The sequence below is a fragment of the Bos taurus genome, chromosome 15, assembly GCF_002263795.3.
Source record: "Bos taurus isolate L1 Dominette 01449 registration number 42190680 breed Hereford chromosome 15, ARS-UCD2.0, whole genome shotgun sequence".
Taxonomy (NCBI): Eukaryota; Metazoa; Chordata; class Mammalia; order Artiodactyla; family Bovidae; genus Bos; species Bos taurus.
The window spans coordinates 56758501-56784266 of NC_037342.1; the positions used below are offsets into that span (position 1 = coordinate 56758501).

At 39.1% G+C, this 25766-nt stretch overlaps 1 protein-coding gene across 7 annotated transcripts in view; it reads right to left on the reverse strand.

The window, feature by feature from the left end:
• LOC786996 (glycerophosphodiester phosphodiesterase domain-containing protein 4) overlaps positions 1–17251 on the reverse strand; it is a 138271-nt gene extending 121020 nt beyond the window's left edge. For 5 of the 7 annotated variants that reach the window (XM_059875143.1, XM_059875141.1, XM_059875144.1 and 2 more), the window contains exons 1-2: positions 17144–17251; positions 4899–5042 (exon numbers count right to left, since the gene is read on the reverse strand). The gene's annotated coding sequence lies outside the window, so the exon portion shown is untranslated. The other 2 variants (XM_024975888.2, XM_059875140.1) reach the window with 2 other exon arrangements.
• Between the last annotated feature and the right edge of the window lie 8515 nt (positions 17252–25766).

Consider the following 25766-nt stretch of genomic DNA (forward strand, 5'->3'; position numbering starts at 1 on the left):
CTGATCTCCTTTAGGATGGACTGGTTGGATCTTCTTGCAGTCCAAGGGACTCTCAAGAGTCTTCTCCAAATGCAAATCAAAACCACAGTGAGGTACTATTTCATGCCAGTCAGAATGGCTGCGATCCAAAAGTCTACAAGCAATAAATGCTGGAGAGGGTGTGGAGAAAAGGGAACCCTCTTACACTGTTGGTGGGAATGCAAACTAGTACAGCCACTATGGAGAACAGTGTGGAGATGCCTTAAAAAACTGGAAATAGAACTGCCTTATGACCCAGCAATCCCACTGCTGGGCATACACACTGAGGAAACAAGAATTGAAAGAGACATGTGTACCCCAATGTTCATCACAGCACTGTTTATAATAGCCAGGACATGGAAGCAACCTAGATGCCCATCAGCAGATGAATGGATAAGAAAGCTGTGGTACATATACACAATGGAGTATTACTCAGCCATTAAAAAGAATACAATTGAATCAGTTCTAATGAGGTGGATGAAACTGGAGCCTATTATACAGAGTGAAGTAAGCTAGAAATAAAAACACCAATACAGTATATTAACGCATACATATGGAATTTAGAAAGATGGTAACAATAACCCTGTATGCGAGACAACAAAAGAGACACAGATGTGTAGAACAGTCTTTTGGACTCTGTGGGGGCGGGGGTAGCGGGGGATGATTTGGGAGAATGTCATTGAAACATGTATAATATCATATAAGAAACAAATCACCAGTCCAGGTTCGATGCAGGATACAGGATGCTTGGGGCTGGGGCACAGGGATGGTATGGGGAGGGAGGTGGGAGAGGATGGGGAGCACGTGTACACCCGTGGTGGATTCATGTAGATGTATGGCAAAACCAATACAATATTGTAAACTAATTAGCCTCCAATTAAAATAAATAAATTTAAATGTAAAACAAACAAAAAAAAGAGTCTTCTCCAACACCACAGTTCAAAAGCTTCATTTCTTCGGCACTCAGCTTTCTTCACAGTCCAACTCTCACATCCATACATGACCACTGGAAAAACCATACCCTTGACTAGATGGACCTTTGTTGACAAAGTAACGTCTCTGCTTTTAAATATTCTTTCTAGGTTGGTCATAACTGTCCTTTCAAGGAGTAAGTACCTTTTAATTTCATGGCTGCAATCACCATATGCAATGATTTTGGAGACCAGAAAAATGAAGTCAGCCACTGTTTCCACTGTTTCCCCTGTTTCCCCATCTATTTGCCATGAAGTGATGGGACCAGATGCCATGATCTTAGTTTTCTGAATGTTGAGCTTTAAGCCAACTTTTTCACTCTCCACTTTCACTTTCATCAAGAGGCTCTTCAGTTCGTCTTCACTTTCTGCCATAAGGGTGGTGTCATCTGCATATCTGAGGTTATTGATATTTTCCCAGGCAATCTTGATTCCAGCTTGTGCTTTCTCCAGCCCAGCGTTTCTCATGATGTACTCTGCATATAAGTTAAATAAGCAGGGTGACAATATACAGCCTTGACGTACTCCTTTTCCTATTTGGAACCAGTCGGTTGTTCCATGTCCAGTTCGAACTGTTGCTTCCTGACCTGCATACAGATTTCTCAAGAGGCAGGTCAGGTGGTTTGGTATTCCCATCTCATCCAGAATTTTCCACAGTTTATTGTGATCCACACAGTCAAAGGCTTTGGCATAGTCAATAAAGCAGAAATAGATGTTTTTCTGGAACTCTCGCTTTTTTGATGATCCAGCGGAAGTTGGCAAAGTTCCTCTGCCTTTTCTAAAACCAGCTTGAACATCTGGAAGTTCACAGTTCATGTGTTGCTGAAGCCTGGCTTGGAGAATTTTAAGCAGTACTTTACTAGCGTGTGAGGTGAGTGCAATTGTGTGGTAGTTTGAGCATTCTTTGGCATTGCCTTTCTTTGGGAATGGAATGAAAACTGACCTTTTCCAGTTCTGTGGCCACTTCTGAGTTTTCCAAATTTTCTGGCATATTGAGTGCAGCACTTTCACAGCATCATTTTCCAGGATTTGAAATAGCTCAAGTGGAATTCCATCACCTTCAGTAGCTTTGTTCGAACCGATGCTTCCTAAAGCCCACTAGACGTCACATTCCAGGATGTCTGGCTCTAGGTGAGTGATCACACCATCGTGATCATTTGGGTCATGAAGATCTTTTTTGTTCAGTTCTTCTGTGTATTCTTGCCACCTCTTCTTAATATCTTCTGCTTCTGTTAGGTCCATACTATTTCTGTCCTTTATTGTGCCCATCTTTGCATGAAATGTTCCTTTGGTAGCTCTAATTTTCCTATTTATTTATTATTATTATTATTATTTTTTTACTTTACAATATTGTATTGGTTTTGCCATACATCAACATGCATCTGCCACGGGTGTACACGTGTTCCTCATCCTGAACCTAATTTTCTTGAAGAGAGCTCTAGTCTTTCCCATTTTACTGTTTTCCTCTATTTCTTTGCATTGATTGCTGAGGAAGGTTTTCTTATCTCTCCTTGCTATTCTTTGGAACTCTGCATTCAAATAGATATATCTTTCCTTTTCTCCTTTGCTTTTCGCTTCCCTTCTTTTCACAGCTATTTGTAAGTCCTCAGACAGTCATTTTGCTTTTTTGCATTTCTTTTCCATGTGGATGGTCTTGATCCCTGTCTGCTGTACAATGTCACGAACCTCCATCCATAGTTCATCAGGGACTCTGTCTATCAGATCTAGTCCCTTAAATCTATTTCCCACTTCCACTGTATAGTCATAGGGATTTGATTTAGGTCATACCTGAATTGCCAACATCTGCTGGATCATCATAAAAGCAAGAAAGTTCCAGAAAAACATCTATTTCTGCTTTATTGACTATGCCAAAGCCTTTGACTGTGTGGATCACAATAAACTGTGGAAAATTCTGAAAGAGATGAGATTGCCAGACCATCTGACCTGTCTCTTGAGAAACCTGTATGCAGGTCAGGAAGCAACAGTTCGAACTGGACATGGAACAACTGACTGGTTCCAAATAGGAAAAGGAGTACATCAAGGCTGTATATTGTCACCCTGCTTATTTAACTTATATGCAGAGTACATCACGCAAAACGCTGGGCTGGAAGAAGCACAAGCTGGAATGCAGGAAAAATATCAATAACCTCAGATATGCAGATGACACCACCCTTATGGCAGAATGTGAAGAGGAACTAAAAAGCTTCTTTATGAAAGTGAAAGAGGAGAGTGAAAAAGTTGGCTTAAAGCTCAACATTCAGAAAACTAAGATCATGGCATCTGGTCCCATCACTTCATGGCAAATAGATGGGGAAACAGTGGAAACAGTGTCAGACTTTATTTTTTGGGGCTCCAAAATCACTGTATATGGTGATTACTGCCATGAAATTAAAAGACATTTACTCCTTGGAAGGAAAGTTATGACTAACCTAGACTAACCTAGAATATTGAAAAGCAGAGACATTACTTTGCCAACAAAGGTCCGTCCTGTCAAGGCTATGGTTTGTCCAGTAGTCATGTATGGATGTAAGAGTTGGACAGTGAAGAAAGCTGAGCACCAAAGAATTGAAGCTTTTGGACTGTGGTGTTGGAGAAGACTCTTGAGAGTCCCTTGGACTGCAAGGAGATCCAACTAGTCCATCCTAAAGGAGATCAGTCCTGGGTGTTCATTGGAAGTTCTGATGTTAAAGCTGAAACTCCAATACTTTGGCTACCTCATGCGAAGAGCTGAGTCATTGGAAAAGACCCTGATGCTGGGAAGGATTGGGGGCAGGAGGAGAAGGGGTTGGCAGAAGTTAAGATTTCTGGATGGCATCACCAAGTCAATGGACATGGGTTTGTGTAGACTCTGGGAGTTGGTGATGGATACGGAGGCCTGGCGTGCTGCGATTCATGGGGTCACAGAGTCGGAGACGACTGAGCAACTGAACTGAACTGAACTGAATAATCTAGTGGTTTTCTCCACTTTATTCAATTTCAGTCTGAATTTGACAATAAGGAGTTCATGATCTGAGCCACAATCAGCTCCCAGTTTTGTTTTTGCTGACTGTATAGAGCTTCTCCATCTTTGGCTGCAAAGAATACAATCAATCTGATTTCGGTGTCGACCATCTGGTGATGTCCCTGTATAGAGTCTTATCTGGTGTTGTTGGAAGAGGCTGTTTGCTATGACCAGTGTGTTCTCTTGGCAGAACTCTATTAGCCTTTGACCTGCTTCATTCTGTACTCCAAGGCCAAATTTGCCTGTTATTCCAGGTGTTTCCTGACTTCCTATTTATATGTATTTCTTAATATATATATATATATATATATATATATATATATATATATATAAAGAAAAAGAATCTGACTGCCAATGCAGGGGGCACAGGCTCAATCCCTGGTCCCGGAAAATTCCACATGCTGCAGAGCAACTGAGCCTGTATACCACAACGATTCAGCCTATATGCCCTAGAGCCTATGCTCCACAACAAGAAAAGTCACAGCAATGAGAAGCCCCTGCTCGCTGCAACTAGAGAAGCCCATGTGCAGCAACGAAGACCCAGTGCAGCCAAAAAAAAAAAAAAAGAACACAAAGTCTGAAATTTTCATGTCTGGCCAAAATGAGCAACAAGGCCTACAGTAATTCGCCCAGATTAAATGATTTAAAAAACTGCAAGATGTGAAATAACAATAAGCAGTGAAGTGTAGCAATCCTCGACTGAAGGAAAACAAAGGAAGTGAATGTTATGAATCTCTCATTTAAAACCTGGATATACTTTTTCAGGGTAAAGCACTGGGTGTGAAAACACAGTAGAGCCTGGCAGTATCCCAGACTGAGCAGAATGAAATGGCAGTTTAGGGAGATTAGTGTTCCCCTGTGTCTCTCATGTCTCCAACTGAATCAATAATTGCTTTAGAAGAACTTACCTGAGAGTAGGGAGAGAACCACGCAAAATAAAGTGGTGAGTCAATCCCCAGGGCTCATAAAAGGCTGGGAATAGTTTCCACCAAAGCAGAAAAACTGTTGCATGTGGCACTAAGTAGCAGACTTAGAAGGGTATTTCCTCAGCACTGCAAAAAAAAAAAAAAAAAAAAGTTAGGCCTGCATTAAAGGCTGCTATGGTCTGGCCAAACAAACTTAAAGGTGAGCCTCAAAAGAACAGAAATATTAGGTTGGTACAAAAGTAATTGCAGTTTCAGACTGTGAGTTTTAAATCATTATAACTAGGCTCAAACACACCTTTATTAATCAAAATCGGAACCATTACAATCAACACATTTTTGCCAATGAGAAATAAGTTTATTCCTTTAGTGTAAAAAATCCATGCTTCAGGATTTGATGAATGCTAGGAAAGCATTTTCTGCACTCTGGTGGTTGTGGAAGTGTTTTCCCTGCAAAAAGTAGTCAAGATGCTTGAAGAAGTGGTAGTCAATTGGCAAAAGGTCAGGTGAATATGGTGGAAGAGGCAAAACTTTGTAGCCTAATTCATTCAACTTTTGAAGTGTTGGTTGTGTGACATGTGGCTGGGTGTTGTGGTGGAGAATTGCGCCCATTCTGTTGACCACTGCTGACTGCAGGCACTGCAGTTTTTGGTGTATCTCATCGATTTGCTGAGCATATGTCTCAGATGTAATGGTTTGCAGGGTTTCAGAAAGCTGTAGTGGATCAGACAGACAGCAGACCATCAAACAATGACCATGATCTTTCTTTGGGTGCAAGTTTGGCTTTGGCAAATGCTTTGGAGTTTCTTTGTCCAACCACTGAGCTGGTCATTGCATAAAACCCACTTTTCATCACATGTCACAATTTGAGAAGTGATTCACTGTTTGTATAGAATAAGAGAAAGATGACACTTCAAAACATGATTTAAAAAAATTTTCAGTCAGCACATGAGGCACCCACGTACAGAGCTTTTTCACGTTTCCAATTTGTTTCAAATGTCAAATGACTGTAGAATGGTCAACATTGACTTCTTCAGCAATTTCTGGTGTAGTTCTAAGAGGATCAGCTTTGGTGATTGCTCTCAATTGGTCACTGTCAACTTTCAATAGCCAGCCAATACACTCCTCATCTTTAAGGCTCTTGTCTCCTTTGCAAAACTTCTTGAACCACCACTGCACAGTACATTCGTTAGCAGTTCCTGGGCCAAATGTGTGGTTGATATTATGAGTTGTCTCCACTGCTTTACAACCCATTTTGAACTCGAATAAAAAAATTGCTCAAAATTGGTTTTTGTCTACATTATTTCTATAGTCTAAAATAAACATAAAATAAATAGCAAGTAATAAGTCATTTGCAAAAAACAGAGCAAGAAATGTGCACTAAAATGTTTTAGATAACTACATTTATTAAGAATGTATTTCATTATCAAATGGCAAAGTTCAACAATGTAAAACCTCAATTACTTTTGCCCCAACCTAATATTTTCAAGTTACTTTACTGGGGTATGGAACAAAGACCAAGAATACATATTATTAGGGATGGTATGGGGAGGGAGGAGGGAGGAGGGTTCAGGATGGGGAACACATGCATACCTGTAGCAGATTCATTTTGATATTTGGCAAAACTAATACAATTTGTAAAGTTTTAAAATAAAATAAAATTTAAAAAAAAGAAAAAAAAAAAAAAAGAAAAGTAGGCAACAAAGCAAAATTCACAATGCTTAGCATCCAATCAAAAATTCTGTTGTTGTTACTGTTTAGTCGCTATATCATCTCTCTCTCTTTGCAACCCCATGGATTATAGCCTGCCAGGCTTCACTGTCGCAGGATTTCCCAGGCAAGAATACTGGAGTGGGTTGCCATTCCCTCCTCCAGGGGATCTTCTTGACCCAGGGATTGAACCCGTGTCTCCTGTATCATCAGGCAGATTCTTTACCACTAGGCCACCAGGGAAGCCCAAATCAAAAATTACCAGGCAGATGCAATCCATAAATAGGAAATAAATAAGTCAACAAATACTCAGAAAAGTCTCAGATGACAGGTTTAGTAGGCAAGGATATTAAAGCTTCATTACAACTATATTCCATTTGTTCATGACAATAGAGGAAAGCAAATATTTTAAGGGAAGACATGGCAGATATTTTAAAAATATGTAAAGTGAACTTCTAGAGATGAAACATAATGTCTGAGATGACAAATACACTGCTAAGATTAAAAGATTAGACACTGTAGAAAAAAAATTAGAAAATTTGAGAAAAAAGAATAGAGAAACTATGAACTGCAGAACAACTAGAAGCATTCTAAGATAAATGTGACTGGAGTTACTGAAAGTGAGAAGGGAGAAACTTAGAGACAAAAACAATATATGAAGAGTTAGTGGTTGAAAGATTTCCAAATTTGATGAAAACTATAAATCCATAGGCAAACGCATTACAAAATCCCAAGGAAAAGACAGACATAAAACTACAAAACACATCATAATCAAGAGAAAATCACAAAATCAGCCAGAGAAGAATGACAAATTACACATAAAGGAATAAAGATAAGAATGATTTTTGGATCTTCATGGAACAAGAATGACTTCTGGTGAAAAAATAATGAAAAGCCAAAAAAATAGTGGAGCAACCTCTTCAAAGAACTGAAGAAATAAAGAAACAACTGTGTTACCTAGAATTCAGTATTAGAATTACAAAAGAGTTACAAAAAGTGAAATACAAGATCTTTTCAGATATTAAAAACTGGAGAATTAATCAACAGGTGACATCCACTATAAGAAATGCTAAAGAAGGTCTGTCAATAAGAAGGAAAAAAAGTACCAGAGGGGAATGTACACCAAAATAAAGGAATGAGGCACGTTGGAAACATTAAACATATGTGTTGTTGTTTAGTCACCAAGTCGTGTCCGACTCTTTGTGACCCTATGGACTGCAGGACACAGGCTTCCCTGTCCCTCACCATCTCCTGGAGTTTGCCCAAGTTCATGTCCATTGCATCGGTGATGCCATCCAGATATCTCATCCTCTGTTGCCCCTCTTCTTCTGCCTTCAATTTTCCCCAGCATCAGGATCTTTCCCAATGAGTCAGCAGTTCGCATCAAGTGGCCAATGTATTAGAGATTCAGCATCAGTCCTTCCAAAGAGTATTCAGGGTTGATTTCCTTTCAGATTGACTGTTTTGATCTCCTTGCTTTCAAAGGACTCTAAGAGTCTTCTCCAGCACCACTGTTTGAAAGCATCAATTTTTCAGTGCTCTGCCTTCTTTATTGTGCAGCTCTCACATCTGTACATGACTACTGGAAAGATCATAGCCTTGACTATAAAGACCTTTGTCAGCAAAGCGATGTCTTTGCTTTTTAACACACTGTCTAGGTTTGTCATAGCTTTCCTGCCAGGAAACAATCATCTTCTAATTTCATGCCTGCAGTCACCATCCACAGTGATTTCAGAGCCCAAGAAGAGGAAATCTGTCACTACTTCCACCTTTCCCCCTTCTATTTGCCATGAAGTGATGGGACAGGATCCTATAGTCTTAGTTTTTTTAATATGGAGTTTTATGCTGGCTTTTCCACTCTGTTCCTTCACCCTCATCAAGAGGTTCTTTAGTTCCTCTTCACTTTCTGCCATTAGAGTGGTATCATCTGCATATCTGAGGTTGTTGCTATATCTCCTGGCAATCTGGATTCCAGCTTGTAACTCATCCAGCCTAGCATTTCACATGATGTACTCTGTGTATAAGTTAAATAAACAGGGTGACAATAAACAGCCTTGTAGTATACCTTGTGTAGGTATGAAAGAATGTTATTCATAAAATCACTTTAGATGATAATTGAATATTTGAAGGAAAAATTATAACCATGAATACTGCAGCTCATCACAATCAAAGAAGTAAAACAAAATGTATGACAATGATAATTCAAAAGGCCAGAAGTAGAGAAATGAAAGTGTACAGTTTGTTGCACAGTTCTTTACTACATGTTAAGTAGTATAATATTAGTTGAAGGTAGACTAGGATAAGTTACATGTGTATACTATTAACCTCAATAAGGAGTATATAATAAGCCAAAGGAGCTAAATAGAATTAAAAAAATATTAACATCAAAAGAAGGAAAATAAACATGGAACAGGAGAACAAAGCAAATAGTAAATGCCAGATTTAAATATAAATATATCACTGATTCATTTTAATGTAAATGAACTAAATGCTCCAAATAAAACAATTAAAAGAACAATACTCAACCACATATGCTTTAGAAGAGCTTGGTTTGTTGAAATAGTAAGTAGAAGAACAGGAAAACACAAAATTTTATATGTATCAGTATTTCATTACTAGGATAATGCCATGTCCAACCAAAGGCAAAAACTTTAATCATATACAATTATAATTTATTGCTCAAACATCTGAGCTAATCAATTATTCAGTCTGCTCACCTAGACCACCCTCAGTTAATATGACCAGATAATTCTGCTCCATGTGACACTCAACTAGGTTGGCGTGAGTATGTTCTTATGGTGATGGAAATTATCTAAGAGAGCAGGACCAAGGTACAAACCCATTTCAACCCTCTGCTCCAAGGGATGTCTTCATGTCAGAGTCAAAGCAGAGTGTGTCAACTCATAGTAGGAGGCCACTGTAAAGTTGCATGGCAACAGCTATAAACACAAAGAATGGAATTAAAGGAAAAATGAGAATTGGGCCCATGTGACATAATCTACTTCACTATATTATCAGCAGATCAAAGAATCTTGAGGCAAAATGCATTAGCAGAGACAAAGAGGGATATCTCATAATCATGAAAAATGGTTTTTTAGAAAAGAAATTTTCATTTATAGGCATCCAATCACACAGCCTTTAGAAGAGAAGCAGACAAATTCACAATCATGACAGGAGATTTAGCACATTTATCTCAATAAAGGATATAATAAGCAGACAAAAGTTCTCTAAGTAGATAGAAGATTTTAACAACTCGATTAACAAACTAATCTAAATTAACATACATAGAACACTGTCTTCAATAATCACAGAATGAACATTGTCTTCTAATGGAAATGGAACATGTTTTCAAAACTGATCATATATTGAGCCACACAACTGGTTTTAGTAAATATCTAAGAATTGAAACTGAAACTGTACCCCATAAAGTTAAAAAAAATCCATCCTGAAACCATACACAATAGGATGACCAGAAACAGGTGAATAAGAAAATTTTGAGCTCATCTAACATATCAGTCGCTCAGTCGTGTCTGACTCTTTGCGACCTCATAGACTATACAGTCCATGGAATTCTCAGGGCCGGAATAGTGGGGTGGGTAGCTGTTCCCTTCTCCAGGGATCTTCCCAACCCAGGGATCGAACCCAGGTCTCCTGTATTGTAGGCGGATTCTTTACCAGCTGAGCCACCAGGGAAGCCCAAGAACATTGGAGTGGATAGCCTTCTCCAGCAGATCTTCCCAAAACAGGAATCAAACTGGGGTCTTTTGCATTGCAGGTCGATTCTCTACCAGATGAACTACCAGGGAAGCTATGAATGGGCTTCCCTCATAGCTCAGTCGGTAAAGAATCTGCCTGCCATGAAGGAGACTCAGGTTCGATTCCTGGGTCAGGATGATCCCCTGGAGAAGGAAATGGCAACCCACTCCAGTATTCTTGCCTGGAGAATCCTATGGGCAGAGGATCCTGGCAGGCTACAGTCCATGGGGTCACAAGAGTAGGACACAATTTAGTGACCAAACCAACAAACAGATCAGTAGATAAGCGTACAGCTTGTTCAAAACACCCTCTGCTTCACTGAGCGAGTCTGCCTTATTTGTTGCAAAATAGATACCCTCCAAACTTCACATAGCTTAGGAACCTGGGGTCAGCTCTTGTCCAGTTGAAGCCAACATACACTAGTTGGGATACTAACCCAAAACCCGAGCCTGCTCAAGTATCTGATGTATGATTTTTTTGATGACAGAGGGCCACAAACTTCACCCTCACATCATGCTAAGCATCTCCATTTTTTGAACATGCATCTATGAAGAAGAATGTCACTCAGATACACCTGCACAAAATACCAATTGCCTCACCTTTTCTCTACCTCAAATTACCTTTTCTCACCCTATTTATACAACTGTTTTTATTTGGAGCATAAAGACCACCCTGCTTATTTATCCCATAAATATCTCAAATCCCTCACCTTCAGGGACCTGGAACTGAGTTTTATTTCTGGCGCTGAGATTTGTTCTCCTCTACAAACCCTGGTGTATTTGTGCTTGGTTTATTGCATGTCAAGCAAATGAAACTGATTTGGTAATAAATTTGGGGAGGCAGACATACTTTTTATCCATGGTTTGTTGATTCTTTGCAGGCATTATGAGCCTGTGGATGAGTCCAAGCAGCTGTCTGGTCCATTCGTTCCAGGGACCATTCCCTGGATTTCCCCTGGCATGATGCTGCTGACCTTTGGTATATTATTTTTCATGGCAGGTAAGAAACAATTTCTGGGTCTGGAAGATACTTGATGCTAAAGCTGAAGCTCCAGTACTTTGACCACCTGATGCAAAGAACTGACTCATTTGAAAAGACCCTGAACCTGGGAAAGATTGAGGGCAGGAGGAGAAGGGGGAAACAGAGGATGAGATGGTTGGATGGCATCACTGACTCAATGGACATGAGTTTGAGCAAATTCTGGGAGATAGTGAAGGACAGGGAAGCCTGGTGTGCTGCAGTCCATGGGGTCACAAAGAGTTGGGCATGACTGAGCAAATGAACAACAACAACCTGATTAAAAAGTACCTGTACTTAAATTTTCCAGATGGTGGGTTAGAGGCCCAGATGGTGGGAACTTGGTAGGATCATGGGCTAGAGGCCTACATTAACAGGGACAATAAAAATGTCACACTTGCAGAGTTCTTCTAAACCTGGGTTAATGTCCTGAGGTTTTGGTTTTAGATTGTTTTATGTTTTGGCCTTAGTTGTCTTGTCTGTCTAATATCTGATTGTCTTCTTTGTTAAACATTGGCTATTTGGAGGCTGAGAATTTGGAACTACTTTATATTCAAATGAAAATAAAAGAAAACGTGAAATGGTGTTTCTAAATCTCAGCTGGTTGTTAGTTTTAGTCACTAAATTGTGTCCAACCCGTTGGACTGCAGCATGCCAAGCCTCCCTTACCATCACCAATTCCTGGAGTTTATTCAAGCTCATGTCCATTGAGTCGGTGATCCCATCCAACCATCTCATCCTCTGTCGTCCCCTTCTCCTCCCGCCTTCAATCTTTCCCAGCATCAGGGTCTTTTCCAATGAGTCAGGTTTTCGCATTAGGTGGTCAAAGTATTGGAGCTTCAGCTTCAGCATCAGTCCTTCCAATGAATATTCAGGACTGATTTCCTTTAGGATGGACTGGTTGGATCTCCTTGCAGTCCAAGGGACTCTCAAGAGTCTTCTCCAACACCACAGTTCAAAAGCATCAATCTTTCAGTGCTCAGCTTCCTTTATAGTCCAACTCTCACATCCATACATGACCACTGGAAAAACCATAGCTTTGACCTTTGTTGGCAAAGTAATGTCTCTGTTTTTTAATATGCCATCTAGGTTGGTCATAGCTTTTCTTCCAAGGGGCAAGAGTCTTTTAATTTCATGGCTGCAGTCACCATCTGCAGTGATTTTGGAGCCCCCCAAAATAAAGTCTGTCACTGTTTCCACTGTTTTCCCATCTATTTGCCATCAAATGATGGAACCAGATGCCATGATCTTAGTTTTCTGAATGTTGAGCTTTAAGCCAATTTTTAAACTCTCCTTTTTAACTTTCATCAAGAAGCTCTTTAGTTCTTCACTTTTTGCCCTAAAGGTGGTGTCATCTGCATATCTGAGGTTATTGATATTTCTCCCGGCAACCTTGATTCCAGCTTGTGCTTTCTCCAGCCCAGCGTTTTGCATGATGTCTCTGCATATAAGTTAAATAAGCAGGGTGACAATATAAAGCCTTGACGTACTCCTTTCCCAATACGGAATCAGTCTTTGTTCCGTGTCCCGTTCTAACTGTTGCTTCCTGACCTGCATACAGATTTCTCAGGAGGCAGGTCAGGTGGTCTGGTATTCCTATCTCTTTAAGAATTTTCCAAAGTTTGTTGTGATCCACCCAGTCAAAGGTCTTGTAGGTCTTCATAGAACCATTCAACATTAACTTCTTCAGCATTACTGGTCAGGGCATAGATTTGAATTACTGTGATGCTGAATGGTATGCCTTGGAAACAAACAGCGATCTTTCTGTCATTTTGATTGCAGCTAAGTACTGCATTTCGGACTCTTCTGTTGACTATTATGGCTACTCCATTTCTTCTAATGGATTCTTGCCCACCGTAGTAGATATAATGGTTATCTGAGTTAAATTCATCCATTCCAGTCCATTTTAGTTTGCTGATTCCTAAAATATCGGTGTTCACCCTTGCCATCCCGTTTGACCACTTTCAATTTGCCTTGATTTAAGGACTTAAGATTCCAGGTTCCTATGCAATATTGCTCTTTACAGCATCAGACTTTACTTCCATCACTGGTCACATCCACAACTGGGTGTTGTTTTGCTTTGGCTCCATCTCTTCATTCTTCCTGAAGTTATTTCTCCTCTGATCTCCAGTAGCATATTGGGCACCTACCGACCTGGGGAGTTCATCTTTCAGTGTCCTATCTTTTTGCCTTTTCATACTGTTTCATACTGGTCAGAATGGCCATAATCAAAAAATCTACAATCAGTGTTGTGGTGGGTGTGGAGAAAAGGAAACCCTCCCACACTGTTGTTAGTGGAAATGTAAATTGGTACAGCCACAATGGAGAACAGCATTGAGGTTCCTTAAAAAACTACAAATAGAATTATTATATGATTCAGCAGTCCCACTTCTGGGCATGTATCTGGAGAAAACTGTAATTTGAGAAGATACATGACCCCCAGTGTTCACTACAGCACTATTTACAATAGCCAGGACATGTAAGCAGGCTAAATGTCCATCACCGAATGAGTGGAAAAAGAAGATGTGATATATAAGATGCACACACACAATGGAATATTTGTTGTTTAGTCACTAGGTTGTGTCTGACTCTTTTGTAACCCCATGGACTGTAGCCTGCCAGGCTTCTCTTTTCTGGGATTTCCCATGCAAGAATACTGGAGAGGGTTGCCATTTCCTATTCCAGGGGATCTTCCAAACTCAGGGGTCAAACCCTTATCTTTTGTATTGTCAGGCAGATTCTAATGGAATATTACTCAGCCTTTAAAAAAAACTAAGGAAAAATAATAAAATACACATAATTCAAGCTACTAGAAATAATAAGGGAAATATTTTAGCATACAGGAAAGATATGCGTTTTCAGTGCAAGAAAGTATGAAAAAATGGAAATGCATTTTGTTAAGGGAAAACAAAGTGATTTTTTCCTGATCCTGGTTATTTTAAAATGGGAGAGAAAATGAAGGTTAACCTAATATGGATACACTGGAGCAGGAATGGTAACCCACTCCAGTGTTCTTGCCTGGAAAACCTCCTGGACAGAGGAGTCTGGCAGCATATAGTCCATGGGGTCACAAAAGAGTTGGACATGACTCAGCGACTAAACAATATGTACACAGAAAATTGTGGAAGGTTGTTTATGGGAAAGGAACCCTGAGGAGAGTTTTGTAAGTGGTCAGAAATGGTTAGGATTAGATTGGATTTTAATTAGGTAAATGATCTAATTAGGGACTTTGTTATTAAAAGTAAGCTGATGAAAGACTGAAGTTTTGGTGCTCTCTGTTAAGAGAACCAAGTTTTCTTGGAATACTGAGCTACTGTTGATTACAGATTTTACATTCCTCACCTCCTTTAAGTGATCTGTCATAACTTTATTTGCCTTTGAAATCTTTTAATGGTACTTAGGTTAAGTGAATAAGTGATGCTTTACAGTCATCTTGTACCCTATTTGACCAGGCATTTTAAAGCCTTTTTGACAAAGATTTCCGACAAAATTCCAAGGGTCAAATTCTAATTGAGGTTTTTTGGATCTCGAGCTAACTTTGGGATGCTTCAGAGGGCCGCTGAAGCATCGAAGAGAGAAATATTAAACTAATTAGGATTATTTGATATTTCAGACTACATGGGAAGCATTATAAAATGAGTGGTGATAAATCTTAAGTTGTACAGTATGGATAAATGTCATTAATATAAATTTCCTAGAAATCATGTGAAATTTCTAAAACTTGGATATGTCTGAGTATAGTATTATCAGTCATAATTCTAGCTATCATCTTTAAACACTGTATGACACACTGTATGTCAAGTTTGTCAACTGCATTCCCATCAGATCTTTAACCAAGCTTTTTAAGCTTTTTCAAAGAGAAAAAGAGAGTTATTTATTCGAAGAGAGTTATTGTTGCATTCTAATGCATAAGCAAAAAGAATTTCATTTTAAGATTCATAGAAAGGACTTTTGACTAGTACTGCTGCTGCTGCTGCTAAGGTGCTTCAGTCGTGTCCGACTCTGTGCGACTCCATAGAAGGCAGCCCACCAGGCTCCACCCTCCCTGGGATTCTCCAGGCAAGAACACTGGAGTGGGTTGCCATTTCCACAGGTTTCTGTAAACATTCAGATCACACTGCTCAGCTGAATAACTACAGAAATCTAATGGAAACACTGATGTAACCCTGATGGTTCCTTCAAACTGTTAACAAAATATAAGATCAAAGATTAGGTACATTGGATAGAGTGAACTGATGAATATAGTTATACGTTTTATAGTTTTTATCTGAAATATTACTGGCTTTTAATCTGTGTTTTCCATATATGGGGAAAGCTTTCCCCTTAAGCTAATTATAACATATAGTAACCTGATAAGTTATAACTTTGTAAGTAAAATTGAAACATTTATGTCTTCTCTACCCAATCCCTTCACAATTTGGAAACTCAGTATTTTTATTTTCATGGAAATATAGCTACTTGCATGAGTTCACTAAGAATCTGTTCTCCTTATAATGGGACACAGTAATAATGACTATATGACCATGGCTTTAAGTGGAATATCCTATTTGGAAAATACGTAAACTCAAATATGACTAGACAGCGTTAAAGAACTAAAGTGGACTTTATGGAACCATAAAGCCCCTTGAAAAAACAGTTGTGGTTCAGTAACAAAATCTGGAGGGTATATTCTCTGGCTACAGTTCGATCAAACCAGAAATCAATCATAAAAAGATAACTAAAAAATCTGACATTTGAACTATACACTATACTCATAAAAAAAACCATGGGTCAAAGGCAAATTACAATTATATGAGAAAAAGTTTTAATTGGTTGGTATTGAAACTGCAATACGAATTGCAATATGAATATTTCAAATACTGGCCAAAGAAAGACGTTCTGAACAAAAGTTCTGTGACTGAGAGGAAGGTAAACTACTTGAATACTGAATGAAAGGAAACATTCTAACCAGAATCATTACTATCATAATTTCCCACATATCCACCAATTCTTTACCTTGCATCTATCAGCCAGGGTAACCAAATTCACATGAAAATTCAGTACTATTTAGAGAAACACTAATAAATATGATTTCTCTTCTAGATCTCTCCTATTTCCAAACCCATACATCCAAAACTCTACTGCAAACTCAACCTGGATTTTTCACAGGCATCTCAAAATTTAGTATGTCCAAAACTGAACCCTTGACTTTCCCTTCAAAATCTATTTCTCTTGAGGTCAGTTCCATGTTAGTAAAGGGCACCCCCATTCACCCAGTTGTCCGAGCAAAATCCAGGCTGTGTCCATTAGGACTGAGAAAGTAAAACAAAATTTACCCTACAGACATAAAAAAAAACACAAGAAAACTGGACAAAATGCATGAAACAACTTTCAGACATCTGACAAGGCAAAGATGAACAGTGACTCGAGAAGAGAAATAAAAATGCCATTCACACCTGCATGACGTACAGATAAGCCGAACCACCGGCCCTGCCCAGGGGCTGCGGGGCTTGGTGCCCCCCATCCCCACACCCACCCCACCCCATCCCGCCCTTCCTGCCCTACCCCGCCTGGGGACTGGCTTAAGTGGAAGTCCTTTGTTCTTAGCGCTGTCCCTTGAGCAGGGAAGGATGATGGCAGCGCCAGCTTCACTAGACACAGTGAGCTGACAGGGTAGAATGCCTAAGGTGTGCCTACCAAATTGAGAGTATTAATGTAGCTTCATCTTTCTAGAGATGCCTAAGGGGTAAGCACAGAGTTGTACTTACAGTGACTGCAATTCGAAACCTAAATCAGGAATAAAGGCTGGAGAAGGCCAACGTCTCTCAAGATGGCGGCCAGGCAGAATGAAGAGCCCAAGACTGCAGGTATGGGTGGGCGTGGCCAGGGGCGTGGCCTCGGATACCAAGTCAGGGACTGAGATGAAATACAAGGCTAACACCTGACCTTAGCTCAGAGCACCACACTTTAAATGTCTTTTAAGGTATGGTCTGTTTTGTCTTGCTCTTCCTTAAAATAACTTACACATAAACTCAGTTCTTGTCAGTCATTTAGTTCAGGCATTAACTAACTTTGTACCCCAGTTTGTTATTAATTCTCTTTCTGTTTTACTTTTTTTTCTCTTAACTAACCTGCTTCAAAAATTTACACCTTTGTTTAATCTCTGATTCCTCCAGGCATTTCTCTAGCTCTCATCTTATTTCTGACTTTTAGACTTATATCCAACTGTTTACTGGTCATATTCATCTGAATGTCCTGCTGTAGACACCTCAGAGTCCATCAACCCTAACCTGAAGGATCTTTCCGTCAAATACAATTCATTGCCTCTGTCTTCAAATCCCTAAATGACAAGATTTGAAACCAATATTTCATTTGTAATTCCTCCTTTTTCCTTTCCAACTCCATTCCCATGGTTACCTACCAAATTCTGATTATTATACTTCCTACTCATTTCTCCTAGACATTCTCTTATTGATTGCAATGCCCATTATTTTCTTGGGCTCCAAAAATCACTGCAGACAGTGATTGCAGCCATGAAATTAAAAGACACTTGCTCTTTGTTTTGTTTTGTTTTTTTTTGGCTCTTACACTTAACTTTATTTTTTATTTTTATTTTTTGGAAGAAAAGGTATGACAAACTTAGCATATTAAAAAGCAGAGACATCATTTTTTCTGACAAAGTTCTGTCTAGTCAAAGCTATGGTTTTTCCAGTAGTCATGTATGGATGTGAGAGCTGGACCATAAAGAAGGCTGAGTGCTGAAGAATTGATGCTTTTGAACTGTGGTGTTGGAGAAGATTATTGAGAGTCCCTTGGACAGCAAGGAGATCAAACCAGTCAGTCCTAAAGGATATGAGTCCTGAATATTCATTGGAAGGACTGATGCTGAAGCTCCAAAACTTTGGCCACCTTATGTGAAATGTGGTCTCATTGGAAAAGACCCCTGATGCTGGGAAAGATTGAGGACAACAGGAGAAGAGGGCAACAGAGGATGAGGTGGTTGGATGGCATCTCTGACTCAGTGGACATGAGTTTGAGTAAACTTCAGGAGATAGTGAAGAACATGGAAGCCTGGCATGCTGCAGTTTATGGGGTTGCAAAGAGTTGGACACGACTTAGCAACTGAACTACAACAGGCTCATAATCATCACCCTGGTAACAACTTCTTAGTACTACTATGCTAAGTGTTAAGATCTCACTACTTCCAGTATACCTTTCCAAAATGTGCCTTTCAAGAGTTGTCTAGTGATATTTTTTAAAAATGCATACCTGACCATAGTTAAAATTCATCCCTGCTGCTGCTGCTGCTGCTGCTAAGTCGCTTCATTCGTGTCTGACTGTGTGTGACCCGATAGATGGCAGCGCACCAGGCTCCCCCGTCCCTGGGATTCTCCAGGCAACTGGAGTGGGTTGCCATTTCCTTCTCCAATGCATGAAAGTTAAAAGTGAAAGTGAAGTCGCTCAGTAAGTGTCCGACTCTTCGTGACCCCATGGACTGCAGCCTACCAAGCTCCTCCGTGCATGGGATTTTCCAGGCAAGAATACTGGAGTGGGTTGCCATTGCCTTCTCTGAAAATTCATCCCTAATGTTAAATTTTTAGCTCCTTAAGTTGGATCCTGCCTTTCTTCCCAGCTTCATCTTCCTTCTTCTCTCCTTCATCCCAACTCAGCAAAAGTTGGGTAACTCCAGTAAAAGTAAACCCCTTGTACTGCTCTCCTAGACCATTATGTGTCTTTCTTCATGCTGTCCCTACTGCCAGGCTGACCCACTTTCCACCTCTAACTTTCACCTGGTTAATACCTCTTGTTGGTGTAAGACTCACAGGAAGCTGATCATTTTTGATCATCACCACCTATTCCTCAGAACCATACTCAGTTAAATATTTCCTCCTCTTGTCCTATATGTCCCGTGAAATCATTGTATCCACTGAGATTAGGTAGCAATCAAGGGATTAAGAAATCTTTTCTGATATGAAGATTTTCTAAAACCTCTTCTTTAGACACCTTTTCCTCTTCTCTTATCAAGAGAGAATGAAACAAGTTCTGGAGGTTGGTCCCATGTTAGGGCAGACATAGGTCTGATACTATCATTCTTAGTTTTAAAGCAGAAGCAAGACAAAATTAAAGCACGCAAAGCAGAATATAAAAAGGGTAACAAAGAGTTTATCAAATAAGTCTAATTATCACATTTTTATTTCAAAGAACATAAGTACTCAATCTCTGTGTAAGGCTTCAAATCTAACCACAAAATATAGTTAAAGAATTTGACTCAGGGACATGATATAGGATAAGAGACCACGAGTTCTCACTGATATCCGGGAAATATTTTCTCCCAGCTTTATTGTCCCAAAAGAACTGACTCAGTTTCAGACTTGTTATTCATCTAATTAAATGGCTGTTTTGTAATGAATACTGTTCAAAGTCTAGTAAGCCACATATGATTTTAGACAAAAAGTATGATGAACTGATATAAGATTGTGCTGGAAGAACTGAGTTATTTTTTTAAGGACACTTTCGAACCTGCAAACGAAGAATGTTAGCCATTTTTTCACAACTCTACCCTCCTGTAGAGTAGGAACTCTTAGTCAAATAGTTTCCATAAGGAACAAGCTGACCCAAGACAAACTTTTCTTTCTAGTGATCATTGTTACACTATCATCTTGGGGAGAATTCTACTGAAAACAACATAAGAGAGTTTGCAGTTTGTTATAGTGCCTGGAAAATCCCATGGACGGAGGAGCCTGGTGGGCTGCAGTCCATGGAGTCGTGAAGAGTCAGACACGACTGAGCGACTTCACTTTCACTTTTCACTTTCATGCACTGGAGAAGGAAATGGCAACTCACTCCAGTGTTCTTGCCTGGAGAATCCCAGGGATGGAGGAGCCTGGTGGGCTGCCGTCTATGGGGTCGCACAGAGTCAGACACAACTGAAGCAACTTAGCAGCAGCAGCAGCAGCAGCATAGTCCATAAAGCCTGTTTCATATACTTTGCAAACATATGTACACACACACACACACACACAACAGTCATTTGCTACTTAAACATCTAGGCTGGCCTACTGTCACTTAAGTCTTTGTGTGACAGGAGAGGCTTCTCAGAAAAGTGTAAGAAGCAAGTAATATTGAAACAAACACTCAGATTTCTAACCTGCAGCCTACAGTCTAGGCAATAGCAATCCCAAACTTTATTTGTATCATTCTAATTACTGTTAGAGCAATTCTGTTTGTTACTGCTTGGACTGAAGGCTGAGTCAGGAGCTGTTTTAAGTACCAGTTATCTAAATCTGCAAAATAATAAAACTGACACAAAAAAGGGATAAATTCAAGACCTATAGCTGGTGAGTGACTCACCAGCTGAGTGACAGCCTCTGATTTTCCTTTCTTGGCAGTATGCTGGGGCTTGATGCCAGACTCTAGTCATCTGTACAACAGTGTATCAAGCCCAAAGTCTGGACATTATCTTCACTAAAACATATGGTATTCCTATTTTAACAACTGTCCTTTTTTATTAAAAGTAATGATTCTCTTCATGAAAGCTCATTGAAATTAATATTTTTGCTCTTAATACACTCATAATGAAGAAATACTGAACAGCAAGTTTGAAAGAGCTACTCATTGGTAATACTGGGGCTGAAACTCTTAATAACTTGACAAGGAAAAAAGAATCCCATGCTTTTGAACAGAATATCCGCAAGCAGCCTGAAGTGGTTTTAGGTTGTTTTCAGTGTTGATCGGCCTTTGATTCTGTGGACAGAAACCAGTTATTGGCTAAGATGCTCAAGCATAACTCTGACTCCTAGTTATTGATTCTTCTATAAAATTTCCATATTAGTGTGAGTAAAAGTTTTTGTGGCATAAAATCTGATAAACCAAATAATTCCAAGCATTATAAAACAGGGCTGCATTTGCTGTGTGTCAGGGTTTGTGTTAAATACAATGCACATGTTATTTATTTCTTCAGAGTCTTAGAGTTAGATATTATCATTGTATTTATGTCACAGGTCTAGAAACTGAGAAAGATTAAGTAGCTTCTCCACAGTCACATATACCTCTGACTCATTAACTGTAGCTTCCCAGGTGGCACTAGTTGTAAAGAACCCGCCTGCCAATGCAGGAGACATAAGAGACATGGGTTCAATCCCTGGGTCAGGAAGATCTCCTGGAGGAGGGCATGGCAACCTGCTCCAGTATTCTTGCCTGGAGAATCCCATAGACAGTGGAGCCTGGAAGGATACAGTCCATGGGGTCACAAAGAGTTGGATACCACTGAAGTGACTCATATAAATTAACCCAGTCCATTTGACTTCGGTTACATTATGAAACTTTTTCCCCCTAGACCTGGATTCTTCAGTTAAGTAGCTGTGAGCCACCCATGGCTAACTAAATTTTAATTAATAAAAATTTAACAAAAATAAAAGTCAAGTTTCTCTGCTACTAATCACATTTGAAGTGCTTAACAGCCATGTGTCTCTAGCAGTTATTGTACTTGACAATGAAGGCAGAGAAAGTTAGTATTCAAAGTTTATTGGACAGTGCTGGTCTAGAATCACTGGTAACTGGAATGCCCTCTCTTTTTTCTGACAATGAGAACTACATGAAGTACGTTGTTACTTTGACTTCCAGGAAGTTCAGTTCCAAAATTTAAGCTCAACTATAGCAATATTGACTTCCAGGAAGTTCAGTTCCAAAGTTTAAAAGCTAAAGTATAACAATATTTTAACTCTTGTGAGCAACATATCTGTGTCATCTTTTCCTTGGGCCTAATTTTCTGTTATTTATTACTACTTAATTGAAAAAGTTCTTGTTGGAAGTTTTCTTAAATCATTTGTGGAAAAGGCCAGTAGATAAATATAAATAAAAATCAGGACACTTCATCTGATTTTGTATGACCTCCCTGGTATAAAGTATGGAATAGCCAACTATATGCTGTCTAAAAGAAACACACTTCAAAAATAACAACAGTTATTAATAGTCAGGATGAAAGTAAGTGGATGGAAAGGTTATACATGAATCAAAGGAATGCAGAAGAGGCTACATTCATACCAGATAAATTATACTTCAGACCAAAGATAATTACTAGAAACACAGAAGGACATTATATAATGATAAAGGGTCAGTCCACAAAGAAGACATAGCTATTCTAAATTTGTGTGCAACAGACAACAGAATTACAAAATATGTGAATGAAAACTTGATAGAACTAAAAGGTGAAATAGATGGATCCATAATAGTTTAAGTCTTCAACACTAAACTCTCAAAAATTGATAGGACAATTAGATTGAAAATCAGCAAATAATTATAGGAATTCAACAACAGCAACCAATAGGTCTAATTGATATGTATAGAACATTCCACCAAACAACATCAGTATATACATTCATTTCAAATCCTTATAGAACATAAGCAAGTATGACCATATTCTGAGTCTTAAAACAGACCTTGACAATATAAAAGGAGTTAAATCACACATAATGTGTTCTATGATACACTGGAATCAAAATAGTAATCATAACAGAAAGATAACATGAAAATCTTCAAAATTTTGAAAACTAAACCACACACTTCAAAATAATCTATGGGTCAAAGAGCAAGTCTCAAGGAAAATCATAAAAATACACTGAACTCAACGAAAGTGAAAATACAACACATACAATTTATGGGACATACCTAAGGCTGTGATGAGAGGGAAATTTATGGCAGTAAATATATAAATTAGTAAAGAGGAAGTCTCAAAACAATAACATAGCTCCCAAGAATCTAGAAAAGAAGAGCAAAATAGACCCAAGAGCAGCAGGAAGAAGGAAAGTAAAATAAAGAGGGATGAGACACGAGAGAAGTGGTTATGACTAGCAAAGGGCAATATGAGAAATCCTTGTAGTTATGGAATTGTCCTGCATCTTCACTATATCAATGTCAATGTTCTGGTTATGATACTGTTACTCTAGTTTTGTAAGTTGTTCCTCTTTACCACATATGTAAAGAGTATGTGGTGTATTCCTTTGTATTCTTAAATATCTCTTCAGTTCAGTTCAGTTCAGTTCAGTCACTCAGTCGTGTCCAACTCTTCATGACCCCATGAATTGCAGCACGCCAGGCCTCCCTGTCCATCACCAACTCCCGGAGTTCACTCAGACTCATGTCCATCGAGTCAGTGATGCCATCCAGCCATGTCATCCTCTGCCGTCCCCTTCTCCTCCTGCCCCCAATCCCTCCCAGCATCAGAGTCTTTTCCAATGAGTCAACTCTTCACTACATGATATAAAAAGCTACAATTTTCTCAAAACACTTAAAAGAGACAAGCCACAAAATAGATTTTACAGGACAAAATAAGAAAAAAACCATTTAGATTACAACGAATTCCAACAAAAATATTCAATAGATAAAATGAAGAAAAGATTGAAAACTCACTTCACAAAAGAGAAAAAGCACAATAAAATATAATACACACACCAGATTGGTTATGATGAAATAGTCTGATGGTACTGAATGTTAGCAAGGTCCGAGCAATTTGAGAAAGGTTGAGTAATGGATATGAACTTCCGGATTGGTGGCAGATTAAATTGGTACAACTTCTTTGGAAAACTCTTAGGAATTATTTTAGAAATCTGAAGATATATTTGCCCTAATATCCAATAATTCACAACTAGAATGTCTTCTAGGTAAACATGTGCTTTTGGGCACTAAATATAAAGCACTGTTCTTAGCAGCATTCCTTGTCATAGCCTCAAACAGCCAAAAACTCCAAAATGCTCACTGAGAAGAATTAATAAATAATGTCAGCACATTCAGACAACTGAATAACATGGAGCAAACAAAGCCAGATGACCAGACCTTTAGCATAGGATTTATTGGAAGACATCAGTAGCAGGTTTGGAAGTCCCCTGTTGCTTATTCCATTTGTAGTCAACATACAGGAATGAGAGGGGCCCTGATTCTTGTATTAATATGACTGCCAACAAGGGAGGATATTGCTTCACAAAGGAAGAGGCTGGAAAAACACAGAATGGCTAGCTTGACAAGGGTTGTGATCCAAAGCCTGCATGACATGGCAGAATTGTGGCTTATAGCCTCTTCCACCATTTCATCGTATATCAGTTAGGAGTTAGGCACTCATCAGACTAACCATTTACCACCACACACTCAAACTGAGGAAACACAATCTTTGGGTCAATATCAAGCCTACCTACCAGTGGGCCAAACCATGATCTAACATTCCTTCTATCTTACACATAAGAAATCTGTACTTGTCCTCTCAGGAACAACATGGAGGATCTTCTGTGATTTTACTGTTCATTTTTAATTGTTTCTTTCCTCTCATAAACCAACATTAAGAGTCATCAGTTCTTTATCAATCTTGACCCCTTGATCTAAAAGCCAAAATCAAATAGATTATAGGAGATAGCAGCTCACTTAGCTCTCCTACAGTTAGCTCCTCACCTGGAGGTGGGGATGGAGAGTGTGATGGTTAACACTGTGTCAACTTGACTGGGCCTCAGTCAAGTTGGGAAGCTCAGTATCTGGTTAAATGTTATTTCTGTGTAGATCTGTGAGGGTGTTTCGAGAAGAGATCAGCATTTGAATTGATGGACTGGATAAAGCAGATGGTTCTCCTTGGCGTGGGTGGGCATCATCCAATTAACGGAGAGCCTAAAAAAACCAAAAAGGTAGAGGAAGACTGCTCGCTGTTTGACTATTCACCTGGGACATTGATCTTCTCCTGGTCTCATTGCTCCTGGTTCTCAGGCATCAGACTTCAACTAGAATCCAGCTCTTTGGCTGTCTAGCCTTCAAACTACACCACTGGGATTCATTCAAGTCTCCAACTTGTAGATGCAGATCATGGGACTTCTCAGCCTCCATAACTGCTTAAGTCAATGCCTTAAAATATACAAACAAATATACAAACATGAGACCCATCCATTTCTCTTAATATTTAAAGTAAAAGTGAAAAGAAGAATAAATACACATCGAAGTACATAGTGGTAAAAGGACACCTCATCTTCAACTTAATCTCAAATGAATCTGGAAGAATAAACATATGTCATAATATATTTTTTATTAGGTTTTCTTAAGTTTGAAATTATTTCAAAATTTAAAATTAGAAAAGAAAGGAAAGGGAGAAAGAAAGGCATACTCCAATTCTAATATTTTTATCTCCTTTTTTGAAGGAAATAAAACTCATCCAGCAGAGGCAGTGGTACCTCAGAGTATGACAAGATAGCTAATGGGGCTGACATGACAAGACAGAGTGCTGGTTAGGGACCTGGACCATAGTGGGAGGACAAAAACCACAAAGACAGCAGGACAGAGCTAACATTTCCAACACTCTGCAAACATTTCCATTTGCAGAGAGTTTGGCCACACACTGTAAAAACAGGGTACTCTTACAAC